Genomic DNA, 15386 nt, shown 5'->3' on the forward strand with positions numbered 1-15386 from the left:
TGAACTGAACTCTGTCTAAGCACTCCCTAAATGAGCTGGTGGCAGATCCTGGATCTCCAGCCAACCTCCTGCAAGGAGCTGAAGCAGGATTATTAACCCTGGCTGTGCCATCCATACACAGCTATGCTGGTTGCAATACACAACATAACAGTAAATAACAAACCCTTTGTAGCTACCCCTGCTTCGGGGCACCACTTAGTCTTGGGAAAGTAGTGCTCTGAAAATGAACAAAGCCCAAAATGTGCAGAAGACCTTGGTTCATCTACTTTTGGAAATTTTCAAACATTTGGAACATTCTGAGCTGTAAGGAGTTTTACCGAATCTTGAGTCAGAAAAATTGGGGACCTCAAAGCAAAAATCAGGGACAGAAAGGTCTTGCTCCTTCCACCTCTCATGACCCTTGGGCCAATTCCCCACCTATCAGTTCCTCTAGTAAGTGAAGTCCTGACAAAGGGGATGGGTGTCAAGACTGGGCCCCGTCCATGATATGTGGCCCTTGTATGCGTCATATACCGTATAGCAGATCTTGCTTAGAACATGCAGTCTCTCCACCGCCTCCACTCACGGAAGTCGCTCGCTCTAGCGGCACTCGGAATTAATTTGCAATTCATAAACGGGGGATATTAAAGATTAATGCGCGTACGGGGATACCTTCCATGTCTAAAGAGCAACTCCAGACACAATATTAAAACAGATTTTCCCTACAGCAAGTAGCAATGCGGCATTGATGCAGGTCTGACTCCGACAGATTGTGACGAATAGATTACCCGTGTTTTCCTAATTTATTCCTCACTTCTTCTTTTTTTTTTTTGCAGCTGCTAAATTTCGAGAAAGATTGTAACGAGCAGGAACGGTCCGCGCACGCTCAAAATGAGACTTTGTTTTTGAGGCATGAGACAATTCCTGGTCCAAGAGTGACCGAAGGTGCAGAGAACTCATCGCCCCTTAGACTCTGTCATTGTCAACCGGACCTTCTGGAAGATGCAGAGGAGTTTTGGGGACCTGCAAAAATAAAAAGCCCCGCCTTCACCGCACAGATCACCTATGGTAGGTTCTCTTGTCATCTCTCCTGACATTGCTATTCTAGTCAATACTTGCATACTCCCGTAAAAGAACAATTTTGGAGGTTCTTTACCAAGATGATGTTCCTCTGTTATTCCTCCTGTAAAATGCATGACTTCATTGACAACCGTTTCCATTCCCCTTGTCAAGTGGGTGTTTCCCTACACTGTGCAATCAGCCCTGACAATGTCAAACTGTAAAGGGACACGCCCGATTTACAAGGGGAGTGGTAAAACCCAGTTGTCAATGTAGTCATACATTTTACAGGAGGAATAACAGATGGACGGCACAATGTTTCTTTAAGGGTCCATTCCCACGTCCGCAATTCTGTTCTGCATTTTGCGGAACGGAATTGCGGACCCATTCATTTCCGTGCGGCCCGGATCGGGAAATGCGGACCCGGAATTCCGTTTCCGAAAAAAAATAGAACATGCCCTATTCTTGTCCGCAATTGCGGACAAGAATAGGCATATTCTATTAGTGCCAGCAATGTGCGGTCCGTGGATCCGCAAAACACACATGGACATGTGAATGGACCCTAAAGGGAATGATCCAAGTTCTGAGCTCATCCATAGGATAGGGCAGGAATCAGCAACTTTAGGCACGCGCCAGCTGCTGTGAAACTACAACTCCCAGCATGCACACTTACTCGGCTGTTTTTGTAACTCCCATAGAAGTGAAAGGAGGATTCTGGGAGTTGTAGTTTAGGAACAGCTGGAGTGGTCAGCGGTTGCTGATCCCTGGGATAGGGGATAGGCATCTAAATGGTGGGGGGGCTCCTACCGATCCAGACGATGGCAGGTTCATCATCACGGGAAGAAGTAAAGGTATATATTTTAGGGGTCCTTCGGACCAGGGGTTTCCGCAGCTTGATCATCTTCTAGAACAGGGGTCAGCAACCTCCGGCACTCCAGCTGTTATGAAACTACAACTCCCAGCATGCTCCATGCACTTCTATGAGAGTTCCTAGATCAACGGAGCAAGTGTGCATGCTAGGAGTTGTAGTTTCGGAAAAGCTGCTGACCCCTGTTCTAGAAGCTAGATCACTGGTTTTCTGTGACCATCTCGCCCCACAAAGAGAATTCAGCCGATCGATCCGCTTGGAATGCACGACATTACTAAGGCGCGAGGCGCGAGCAGCCTCCGACCCCATTGAAGCCACCCCCTCCAGCGAAAGGCGAGAGGTAGAGATTTATGAGCGATCTGACTAATGCTCCACGGCCCCTCCTCAGTACATGTGCAGGCCGTCATGGCACCCGGCCAGATCACTTGGCATGATCAATGGCTCCCGTGGAGGAAGCATGGCCCGTGTTCATCTGGGAGGACGCCCAAGTTAATGTTTACAAGGTTTGATAAAGCCCTGCACGTGTCACCAAGCAACGGCCACCGCCGGGATCATCACGAATATGACATACCGGGGGTGGAATGGATCATTGCAGAGCCCAGGGGATGAAGAAATGTCAGTTATTGCACCCAGGGTTCTATTATTTATTTATTTATTTAATGCAAAAAAATTTGAATTTTTATTTACAAAATTCTGAAATTCTGCAGTTATGCTTAAAAAACACATAAACAAGGCTTTGTGCTCCCATTTCGTTAGTAGGGTCCCCCGATGGTCAGTTGATCACCTGGCTCTCCAGTGATCGGCTGCGATCTTTGCTGGAACCTAGAAGTGAGTGTTTAGGTTCTCTGCAGCGCCACCACAGGAGAAATGAAGCATTACATGATGTTCATAGAAATGAACGGACTGTCTGTGTAATGCATGGACCGCTGGGTCCTTCAGAGGTAGAGATGGTCATCTGGCTGATAGACGAGGGTCCTGAATGGGGAGACCCCTCTATTTACTCCTTTAATGGGGTGTTTCTAAACAGGCAACCTGTGTTAGGCTACATGCACGCGACAGCACCAATGAAAGTCTATGGGGCTATTCAGATGGCTGTTTTTTTAAAGGGGCCATCGAAAAAATTGGACATGTCCTATTGTTGTCCGTTTTCATGGCCAGACTGACCCCATTCAAATTCATGGGACCGTTTTTAACGGCCGCTTTGACAGGAGTGCACCCGTCTGACGGCCATTTAAAACGGATACACTAGGACAATGTGTCCATTTAGGGGTTAAAAAAAATACCTTGCTCCTCTCTTCATTAAAAAGAACCTGCCCAAGGATCTGCACTCACCACGTGACGTCACCACCCGCTCATGAGGATGGGATCGGTATTTTATTTATTGTATTTTTTGCTAAAATGAAATATTACATCTGGGGGCCACAATGGGGGACATTATTATAGATGGAGGCTACTATGGGGGACATTATTATAGATGGAGGCTACTATGGGGGGCATCATTACAGATGGAGGCTACTATGGGGGGCATTATTACAGATGGAGGCTACTATGGGGGGCATTATTACAGATGGAGGCTACTATGGGGGGCATTATTACAGATGGAGGCTACTATGGGGGGCATTATTACAGATGGAGGCTACTATGGGGGCATTATTACAGATGGAGGCTACTATGGGGGGCATTATTACAGATGGAGGCTACTATGGAGGGCATTATTACAGATGGAGGCTACTATGGGGGGCATTATTACAGATGGAGGCTACTATGGGGGACATTATTACAGATGGAGGCTACTATGGGGGGCATTATTACAGATGGAGGCTACTATGGGGGGCATTGTTACAGATAGAGGCTACTATGGGGGACATTATTACAGATGGATGCTACTATGGGGGGCATTATTACAGATGGAGTCTACTATGCGGGACATTATTACAGATGGAGGCTACTATGGGGGGCATTATTACAGATGGAGTCTACTATGGGGGACATTATTACAGATGGATGCTACTATGGGGGGCATTATTACAGATGGAGGCTACTATGGGGGACATTATTACAGATGGAGGCTACTATGGGGGACATTATTACAGATGGAGGCTACTATGGGGGACATTATTACAGATGAAGTCTACTATGGGGGACATTATTACAGATGGAGGCTACTATGGGGGACATTATTACAGATGGATGCTACTATGGGGGGCATTATTACAGATGGAGGCTACTATGGGGGGCATTATTACAGATGGAGGCTACTATGGGGGGCATTATTACAAATGGAGGCTACTATGGGGGACATTATTACAGATGGAGGCTACTATGGGGGGCATTATTACAGATGGAGTCTACTATGGGGGACATTATTACAGATGGATGCTACTATGGGGGGCATTATTACAGATGGAGGCTACTATGGGGGACATTATTACAGATTAAGGCTACTATGGGGGACATTATTACAGATGGAGGCTACTATGGGGGACATTATTACAGATGAAGGCTACTATGGGGGACATTATTACAGATGGAGGCTACTATGGGGGGCATTATTACAAATGGAGGCTACTATGGGGGGCATTATTACAGATGGAGGCTACTATGGGGGATATTATTACAGATGGAGGCTACTTTGGGGGGCATTATTACAGATGGGAGCTACTATGGGGGCATTATTACAGATGGAGGCTACTATGGAGGGCATTATTACAGATGGGGGCTACTATGGGGGGCATTGTTACAGATGGGGGCTATTATGGGGGACATTATTACAGATGGAGGCTACTATGGGGGGCATTGTTACAGATGGAGGCTACTATGGGGGACATTATTACAGATGGAGGCTACTATGGGGGGCATTGTTACAGATGGAGGCTACTATGGGGGACATTATTACAGATGGATGCTACTATGGGGGGCATTATTACAGATGGAGGCTACTATGGGGGACATTATTACAGATGGAGGCTACTATGGGGGACATTATTACAGATGGAGGCTACTATGGGGGACATTATTACAGATGAAGGCTACTATGGGGGACATTATTACAGATGGAGGCTACTATGGGGGGCATTATTACAGATGGAGGCTACTATGGGGGGCATTATTACAGATGGAGGCTACTATGGGGGATATTATTACAGATGGAGGCTACTATGGGGGGCATTATTACAGATGGAGGCTACTATGGGGGGCATTATTACAGATGGAGGCTACTATGGGGGGCATTATTACAGATGGAGTCTACTATGGGGGACATTATTACAGATGGATGCTACTATGGGGGGCATTATTACAGATGGAGGCTACTATGGGGGACATTATTACAGATTAAGGCTACTATGGGGGCATTATTACAGATGGAGGCTACTATGGGGGGCATTATTACAGATGGAGGCTACTATGGAGGGCATTATTACAGATGGAGGCTACTATGGGGGGCATTATTACAGATGGAGGCTACTATGGGGGACATTATTACAGATGGAGGCTACTATGGGGGGCATTATTACAGATGGAGGCTACTATGGGGGGCATTGTTACAGATAGAGGCTACTATGGGGGACATTATTACAGATGGATGCTACTATGGGGGGCATTATTACAGATGGAGTCTACTATGGGGGACATTATTACAGATGGAGGCTACTATGGGGGGCATTATTACAGATGGAGTCTACTATGGGGGACATTATTACAGATGGATGCTACTATGGGGGGCATTATTACAGATGGAGGCTACTATGGGGGACATTATTACAGATTAAGGCTACTATGGGGGACATTATTACAGATGGAGGCTACTATGGGGGACATTATTACAGATGAAGGCTACTATGGGGGACATTATTACAGATGGAGGCTACTATGGGGGACATTATTACAGATGGATGCTACTATGGGGGGCATTATTACAGATGGAGGCTACTATGGGGGGCATTATTACAGATGGAGGCTACTATGGGGGGCATTATTACAAATGGAGGCTACTATGGGGGACATTATTACAGATGGAGGCTACTATGGGGGGCATTATTACAGATGGAGTCTACTATGGGGGACATTATTACAGATGGATGCTACTATGGGGGGCATTATTACAGATGGAGGCTACTATGGGGGACATTATTACAGATTAAGGCTACTATGGGGGACATTATTACAGATGGAGGCTACTATGGGGGACATTATTACAGATGAAGGCTACTATGGGGGACATTATTACAGATGGAGGCTACTATGGGGGGCATTATTACAAATGGAGGCTACTATGGGGGGCATTATTACAGATGGAGGCTACTATGGAGGGCATTATTACAGATGGGGGCTACTATGGGGGGCATTGTTACAGATGGGGGCTACTATGGGGGCATTGTTACAGATGGATGCTACTATGGGGGGCATTGTTACAGATGGAGGCTACTATGGGGGACATTATTACAGATGGAGGCTACTATGGGGGGCATTGTTACAGATGGAGGCTACTATGGGGGACATTATTACAGATGGAGGCTACTATGGGGGGCATTGTTACAGATGGAGGCTACTATGGGGGACATTATTACAGATGGATGCTACTATGGGGGGCATTATTACAGATGGAGGCTACTATGGGGGACATTATTACAGATGGAGGCTACTATGGGGGACATTATTACAGATGGAGGCTACTATGGGGGACATTATTACAGATGAAGGCTACTATGGGGGACATTATTACAGATGGAGGCTACTATGGGGGGCATTATTACAGATGGAGGCTACTATGGGGGGCATTATTACAGATGGAGGCTACTATGGGGGATATTATTACAGATGGAGGCTACTTTGGGGGGCATTATTACAGATGGAGGCTACTATGGGGGGCATTATTACAGATGGAGGCTACTATGGGGGGCATTATTACAGATGGAGGCTACTATGGGGACATTATTACAGATGGAGGCTACTATGGGGACATTATTACAGATGGAGGCTACTATGGGGACATTATTACAGATGGAGGCTACTATGGGGACATTATTACAGATGGAGGCTACTATGGGGGGCATTATTACAGATGGAGGCTACTATAGGGGGCATTGTTAGAGATGGAGGCTACTATGGGGGACATTATTACAGATGGAGGCTACTATGGGGGACATTATTACAGATGAGGCTACTATGGGGGCATTATTACAGATGGAGGCTACTATGGGGGACATTATTACAGATGGAGGCTACTATGGGGGACATTATTACAGAAGGAGGCTACTATGGGGGAGATTATTACAGATGGAGGCTACTATGGGGGACATTATTACAGATGGATGCTACTATGGGGGGCATTATTACAGATGGAGGCTACTATGGGGGACATTATTACAGATGGAGGCTACTATGGGGGACATTATTATAGATGGAGGCTACTATGGGGGGCATTATTACAGATGGAGTCTACTATGGGGGACATTATTACAGATGGATGCTACTATGGGGGGCATTATTACAGATGGAGTCTACTATGGGGGACATTATTACAGATGGATGCTACTATGGGGGAAATTATTACAGATGGAGGCTACTATGGGGGACATTATTACAGATGGAGGCTACTATGGGGGACATTATTACAGATGGATGCTACTATGGGGGCATTATTACAGATGGGGGCTACTATGGGGGCATTATTACAGATGGAGGCTACTATGGGGGCATTGTTACAGATGGAGGCTACTATGGGGGCATTATTACAGATGGAGGCTACTATGGGGGACATTATTACAGATGGAGGCTTCTATGGGGGACATTATTACAGATGGAGGCTACTATGGGGGGCATTATTACAGATGAGGCTACTATGGGGGCATTATTACAGATGGAGGCTACTATGGGGGACATTATTACAGATGGAGGCTACTATGGGGGACATTATTACAGATGGAGGCTACTATGGGGGGCATTATTACAGATGAGGCTACTATGGGGGCATTATTACAGATGGAGGCTACTATGTGGGGCATTATTACTGCTGGGGGTCATTATGGGGAACATTATGTACACTGCAGGGAGTGGGATCTTTTAATAAAAAAGCCAATGAAATTCATCTTTTTTTTTATGGCCATACTTAACAGCCATGAAACACAGATGCAAAACTTTCATTAAAAACGGACAGACAGACAGAAAATGGATACACAAATGGTTGAAAAATGGCCATAAAAATCTGACAGTGTGTCCGTTTTTAACAGATGCTTTTTTTCACTGTTCTGTGCATGTAGCCTAAGTTTTTTTTAGTCTTAGGGTGGGTTCACATTACGTTTTTGCTATACGTTTAATGGATACATTGGGGAAAAAAGGATACAAAAGCATAGCACACCGCACTTTTGTACCCTCAGAGTCCGGTAAAAAAATGGATACGTTAACGTATACTTTTTTTTACTTTGGAACTCTATGGTGATGGATGGCACTGTACGGCATCCTTCTCAGGCATCCATTAACGTAAACATTTTTTGTATACGTTAAACGAATGCCAAAAATGTGATGCAAACCCACCCTTAAAGACGAGCTGTCACCGCCCCTGACACTCCTGTTTTACTAACTACCTGCATTCCCCATGTAATAACAATTCTGCAGCATCTATGTTATGTAATTCCACAATTATTCCTACTAGAAGTTTATGAATGAATTGCCAGAAGTCTGCAATAAAGGTCCAGCTGGCTGTTACCAGTTCTAACAGCTTGACTTCATCACCAAAGAGTTTTGTCTATCTAATGTCATACGTAAGCTGAGGTACTTCAGTTTGCCCAATAGCATCTCAAATTCCTGTACAACAGGCTGCCTCTCCATGCAGCACAGACTTGTTTTAGGTCCAGTCTAATGGAAATTAAGAAAAATCTGTAACTGCTTAGCGCCGTTACCAAAGAGTTTTGCCTATCTAACGTTGTATGTAATTGAGGCTGGTGTACCTGAGATTGCCCAGCAACCTCTGAAATTCCTGTATAGAGCCATGTGCTGTACAACAGGCTGCCTCTCCATGCAGCACAGACTTGTTTTAGGTCCAATCCAATGGAAATGTAGAAAACATTGTAACAACTTGGCATCATCACCAGAGTTTTGCCTATCTTTGCCTATCTTTGCCTGGACGTATTTCTGGAGCTTAATAATATTACAGGCTATAGCTACTAGAGAGGGGTCGTTGATCCAGGGAGTTATTCTGATTGCCTGATTGGAGTCGGGAAGGAATTTTTTATTCCCCTAAAGTGGAGAAAATTGGCTTCAGCCTTCTACCTCACAGGGTTTTTTGCCTTCCTCTGGATCAACTTGCAGGATAACAGGCTGAACTGGATGGACAAATGTCTTTTTTCGGCCTTATGTACTATGTTACTATGTTACTATGTTACTAATGTCATACGTAAACTGAGGCTGGAGCATTTCAGATTGCCCTGTAATCCCTCAAATTCCTGTATAGAGCCATGTGCAGTACAACAGGCTGCCTCTCCAGGCAGCACAGACTTGTTTTAGATAATAGGTATAAAGGTAAGATTGCACGGGACCTCGTGGTGAAATGCAATAGTCGGAAAGTTCTCCATATCTACTCTTCTCCTTTGTAGCCCAATCCTCTCAGTGTGTTACACTCCACTTTTACGTGATGATAGTTTTCTACAATTACTGCTCGCCCCATAAAAACAATCTCATACTAATAGCTCCACTTTACTAAACGTTTTACTGTCATTTCATTAGTTTCCGGCACATGTGCTGTTGATAGATTGCTCGATTCTAATGTATCACCGTGAAGGACTCCGCGTATATTAAGAGTCAGACTTTTAGTCTAAGTACATTTCACTCTCCTTGATGTAATGACACAAATTAAATCCGCAATTCTGATTATTGTTTCTGTACTTTTTATGGTTTTCAATCATTTTGTTTTATATAACTTTATAAACTTTTAGATTTGTACAAAGTATGCTATGGAGATAATGGGCTAAAAGTATAAGGAAAAGGAATCTCAGGTGACAGCTGGTAAGAGAAATGGGGAGCAAAGTCAAGGTCACACAAGACTACCTGGAGTCCACCAGAGGGAATGACCTGTATACAAGTGTAGGCCCCTTTCATTGGATTCTAATCTCTGGTAGACCTCATGGGAACTGTTGTAACTGGGGTCCATCATCGTGTCATGGTCAGGTCCATCAGGGAATCCTTCTGACCACCATCCTGGTGCAGGCCCTCCATCCAGGTACAAGCCCCTTTCATTGTATTCTAATCTCTGGTAGACCTCATGCGAACTGTTGTGGTTGAGGTCCACCATCAGGTTCATCAGAGGATCCTTCTGACCACTGGTGGGCCAATTCATCCTGTCTAAAGCTATATATATTAAGAGTGTCTAAAGCTATCTATACAAAGCCTCCAGGCAAGGTTCTTCTCATTGTGATAAGACTCTAAGAACTTTCAATGAACATAATCTTGGTGGTCACCATCTAGGCTCCAAGGATGACCAGATACTTGGTGTTAATGACACATCTTCCAATCAGTCGCCACTATAGCAGCTGCTCTTCAGGAATAGAGTCTTCTGTACTTAGTAAGGAGTGAGAAAAGGCAGAGGTCACATGTAATATCTAAAGGGTTTATGTCTAAGGCCATCTTTAGTGCATTCTCAGGTGGTGGTGCCACAATTTGCTTAAAGGGGTATTCCCATCTCAGCCATTCATGGTAACAGCAGGATATGTTATAAATGTCTGATAGATGTGGCAAGACTGGCCATTATGATAAGACGCTGACAACTTCCAATGAGCATGATCTTGGTGGTCACCATCTAGGGGCTCCATCAACATGTCCAGGTCAGGTCCATCAGAGGATCCTACTATTTAAAGCTACCTATATACGTTTGTATGAAGCTGTCTGTACAAAACTTCCAGACAAGGATCTGCTTATTGTGGAAAGACTCTGAGAACCTTAAATGAGCATGATCTTGGTGGTCACCATCTAGGGTCTCCATCATCATGTCAGGTCAGGTCCATCTAGGGGCTCCATCAACATGTCCAGGTCAGGTCCATCAGATGATCCTATTTAAATGAGCATGATCTTGGTGGTCACCATCTAGGGTCTCCATCATCATGTCAAGGGCAGGTACATCGGAGGATCCTCCTGACCACTGGTGGGCCAATCCAATATGTTTAAAGCTACCTATATAAGGTTGTCTAAAGCTGTCTGAACAAAGCCTCCCAACAAGTATCTGCTTATTGTGGGAAGATGCTAAGAGCTTCTAATAAGCATGAAATTGGTGGTCACCATCTTAGAGCTCTGAAGATGAGCAGATATTTGGTGTTAATGACACATCTGCCTTTCAATCGCCACCATAGTAGCTGCTCAGATCTTCAGTAATGGAGTGCTCTGTACATAGTAAGGAGGTCATATGTGATAGCTGAAGAGTATATGTCTAAGACCATCTTTAGTGCATTCTCAGTTTTGCTTAAAGGGGTATTCTCATTTTAGCCAATTCATGGTAACCACAGGATATGTCATATACGTATGATAAATGTGGACTTCCAAAGACGTGATCTTTGTAGTCATCATCTAAACGCTGCAAGGATGACTTTCCTGACCATTGGTGTCAATGACACATCTGACTATCAATGGCCACCACATCAGCTGCTCAGACATTCACAAGTGGAGTCCTCTGTACATGGCCATGTCTATGGCCATCTTTACTGCATTCTACAGGTGGTGGTGCTACAAATTTCCTTCTCTGATAGATGTGGGCCCATGTCCTGCCTTCTCATGTGGTCACCACATCCATGTGGAGTAAAATGGTGAGGTGGCCGCGCTTGTTCATCTCAAATGAATGGAGAGAGATGCCCTCATGTACAGCTTTACATCTGGTGGGATGACGGTCACCTCATCAAGCAGGAGGGAGGTCAGGAGAGCCTTGCCCTTCGAAAACAGAGTCAATATACCATAAGAAAGGATTGGCCAGTAGAATTTCTCTGCCTCGTCACTCACCACAGACTTGTTGTGGATCCTTCCAATAAGAATTAAACCAGAACGTATCAGTGATCTGACTCCTACACATTGACAACGACCAACTTTAGAGTGTCAGTGATGACAGTCAGCCCTCGGGATCGTTTCCACTGGAGGGCCTGAAAGGCAGCAGCGTGGACATTGAGCAGCGTGGACAAGACGATGAATACCAAAACCTGGAACCAAGCGATAAATAAAGTCATCATCATCTCCTGGTGTAAAGTCGACAAGGTGGTTACTCTATCAGTAGGAGGTTGGATGACAGGTCCAGCGCCACAAGACGCATCTGAGGATGAAACGTCCTCTGGTGGCTTTCTAATCTCCTCTGTTAGGTGCAGACATTCCTCGCAGCGTCAGCGCTAATTTGATGTTTCCTTTGTCTATAGCCCCACACAGACATTCTGACCGGGAAAAGCACTTGACACGAGATGTTTCTTTTATGTTCGAGAATAGAAATCGCCACTTGTCCTAAATGTCTGAATCTCAGGGACTTAGAACCAATCATTACTGGAAATAAAATGTTGTCGTCTCCAGTGTGAATAGCGGTTGTCAGAAATTTTAACAGTAAGGTATACAATGGTGGCAACATGCATCTCCAACTTTTTCCAAGATGGTGATGTCTTTACTGCCACAAAGTAATTCCAAAGGTTGTAGGAGAATGTCTGTCAAAAGATTGCACTGTGATGAAGAACTCAAAAGAAAGGAAAAGTACAGTGTGATGTTCTGCAGCAGCTGAGGTGTGTATTATGGGGTTCTGCAGCAGCTGAGGTGTGTATTAGGGGGTTCTGCAGCAGCCAAGGTGTGTATTATGTTTTTCTTCAGCATCTGAGGTGTGTTGTACCAGCTGAGGTGTATTATGAGGTTCTGCAGCAGCTAAGGTGTGGTGTGTATTATGGGGTTCTGCGGCAGCTGAGGTTTGTATTAGGAGGTTCTGCAGCAGCTGAGGTGTGTATTATGATGTATGCAACAGCTGAGCTGTGACTGTGTATTATGATGTTCTGCAGCATCTGAGGTGTGTATTATGTTCTTTAGCAGCTGAGGTGTATATTAGGAGGTTCTGCAGCAGCTGAGGTGTATTAGGAGGTTCTGCAGCAGCTGAGGTGTGTATTATGATGTTCTGCAGCAGCTAAGGTGTGTGTTATGATGTTCTTCAGCAGCCGAGGTGTGTATTAGGAGGTTCTGCAGCAGCTGAGGTGTGTATTAGGAGGTTTTTCAGCAGCTGAGGTGTGTATTATGATGTTCTGCAGCAGCTGAGGTGTGTATTAGGAGGTTCTGCAGCAGCTGAGGTGTGTATTATGATGTTCTTCAGCAGCTGAGGTGTGTATTAGGAGGTTTTGCAGCAGCTGAGGTGTATTAGGAGGTTCTGCAGCAGCTGAGGTGTGTATTATGATGTTCTGCAGCAGCTGAGGTGTGTATTATGATGTTCTGCAGCAGCTGAGGTGTGTATTATGATGTTCTTCAGCAGCTGAGGTGTGTATTATAAGGTTCTGCAGCAGCTGAGGTGTGTGTTATGATGTTCTGCAGCAGCTGAGGTGTGTATTATGTTCTGTAGCAGCTGAGGTGTATTATGAGGTTCTGCAGCAGCTGAGGTGTGTATTATGATGTTCTGCAGCAGCTGAGGTGTGTATTATGATGTTCTGCAGCAGCTGAGGTGTGTATTATGATGTTCTTCAGCAGCTGAGGTGTGTATTATAAGGTTCTGCAGCAGCTGAGGTGTGTGTTATGATGTTCTGCAGCAGCTGAGGTGTGTATTATGTTCTGTAGCAGCTGAGGTGTATTATGAGGTTCTGCAGCAGCTGAGGTGTGTATTATGAGGTTCTGCAGCAGCTAAGGTGTGGTGTGTATTATGGGGTTCTGCGGCAGCTGAGGTTTGTATTAGGAGGTTCTGCAGCAGCTGAGGTGTGTATTATGATGTATGCAACAGCTGAGCTGTGACTGTGTATTATGATGTTCTGCAGCATCTGAGGTGTGTATTATGTTCTTTAGCAGCTGAGGTGTATTAGGAGGTTCTGCAGCAGCTGAGGTGTATTAGGAGGTTCTGTAGCAGCTGAGGTGTTTATTATGATGTTCTTCAGCAGCTGAGGTGTGTATTATGATGTTCTTCAGCAGCTGAGGTGTATTAGGAGGTTTTGCAGCAGCTGAGGTGTATTAGGAGGTTCTGCAGCAGCTGAGGTGTGTATTATGATGTTCTTCAGCAGCTGAGGTGTGTATTATGATGTTCTTCAGCAGCTGAGGTGTGTATTACGATGTTCTGCAGCAGCTGAGGTGTGTATTATAAGGTTCTGCAGCAGCTGAGGTGTGTATTATAAGGTTCTGCAGCAGCTGAGGTGTGTATTATTATGTTCTGCAGCAGGTGAGGTGTGTATTATAAGGTTCTGCAGCAGCTGAGGTGTATTATGATGTTCTGCAGCAGGTGAGGTGTATATTATAAGGTTCTCCAGCAGCTGCCGTGTGTATTAGGATGTTCTGCAGCAACATGACAGATTTCTGCCTTAAAGAGATGCGTTTTGCACACGTGTGAAACAAAACTGACTGTGGTACCCAGACCCGAATTCGGACTGAAGTTCGGGTTTGGGATCGGTGTTCTGTATATTTTATTATTTTCCATTATAACATGGTTATAAGGAAAAATAATAGCATTCTGAATACAGAATTGCTAAGTAAAAGCTCCATTGTGGGGTTAATGATCGCGCAGCCGGGCTGGTCTTCTTTCTTCTTCTTCTTGCAGGACCTGGCTGGAAAAGGACCTTCGTTGTGAGCGCGATTACATCACCAAAGGTCCTTTTGCGGGTCCTGAAAGAAGAAGCAAGGAGAGGATGTCGGCTGCGCGATCAATTGGACAAGGTGAGTTAATTTTTATTTTTTTTAACCCCTCCATCCCTAATTCATTTAGCATTCTGTATTAAGAATGCTATTATTTCCCCTTATTACCATGTTATAAGGGGAAATAATACAGGGAATACACTTTAATGGGGTCCGGGGTTGCTTTCATCCCTATCATCTCCTAGCAACCATGCATGAAAATTGCATCGCATCCGCACTTGCTTGCGATTTTCACGCATCCCCATTCATTTCTATGGGGCCTGCGTTTTGCTTAAAAAATGCTGAATATAGAACCTGCTGCAATTTTCACGCAACGCACAAGTGATGCGTGAAAATCACCGCTTATCTGCACAGCCCTATTGAAGTGAATGGGTCCGGATTCAGTGCGGGTGCAATGCGTGAGGTGAACGCATTGCACCCAGCACGGAATTCTCGCCCGTGTAGAAAGGGGCCTAATACCAACTGACATCAGAATGTGAGGATTATAGACATATAATGTACAGCGATATGGACGAGGTCTCCGCTGATGTGTATTATATCATGATGGATGCGGTATATACGGTATATACCACCGCACTGAGGCCGCGTCTTCTTCTCGGGCACGCTCCTCGTCCTCGCCCATCGCGCTCCTCGCCATTATGAACATGTTTATGAAGATTCC

The 15386-nt window shown here is 45.0% G+C and overlaps 1 long non-coding RNA gene across 1 annotated transcript; it reads left to right on the top strand.

Annotated features, from left to right (window-relative positions):
* The first annotated feature begins 12633 nt into the window (after positions 1–12633).
* Positions 12634–13300, top strand: LOC120981692. Its single transcript, XR_005774736.1, has 3 exons — positions 12634–12670; positions 13127–13190; positions 13251–13300. It is a non-coding gene; the product is annotated as an uncharacterized LOC120981692 (long non-coding RNA).
* Positions 13301–15386: the final 2086 nt, after the last annotated feature.

Source organism: Bufo bufo, chromosome 11 (genome assembly GCF_905171765.1).
Source record: "Bufo bufo chromosome 11, aBufBuf1.1, whole genome shotgun sequence".
Taxonomy (NCBI): Eukaryota; Metazoa; Chordata; class Amphibia; order Anura; family Bufonidae; genus Bufo; species Bufo bufo.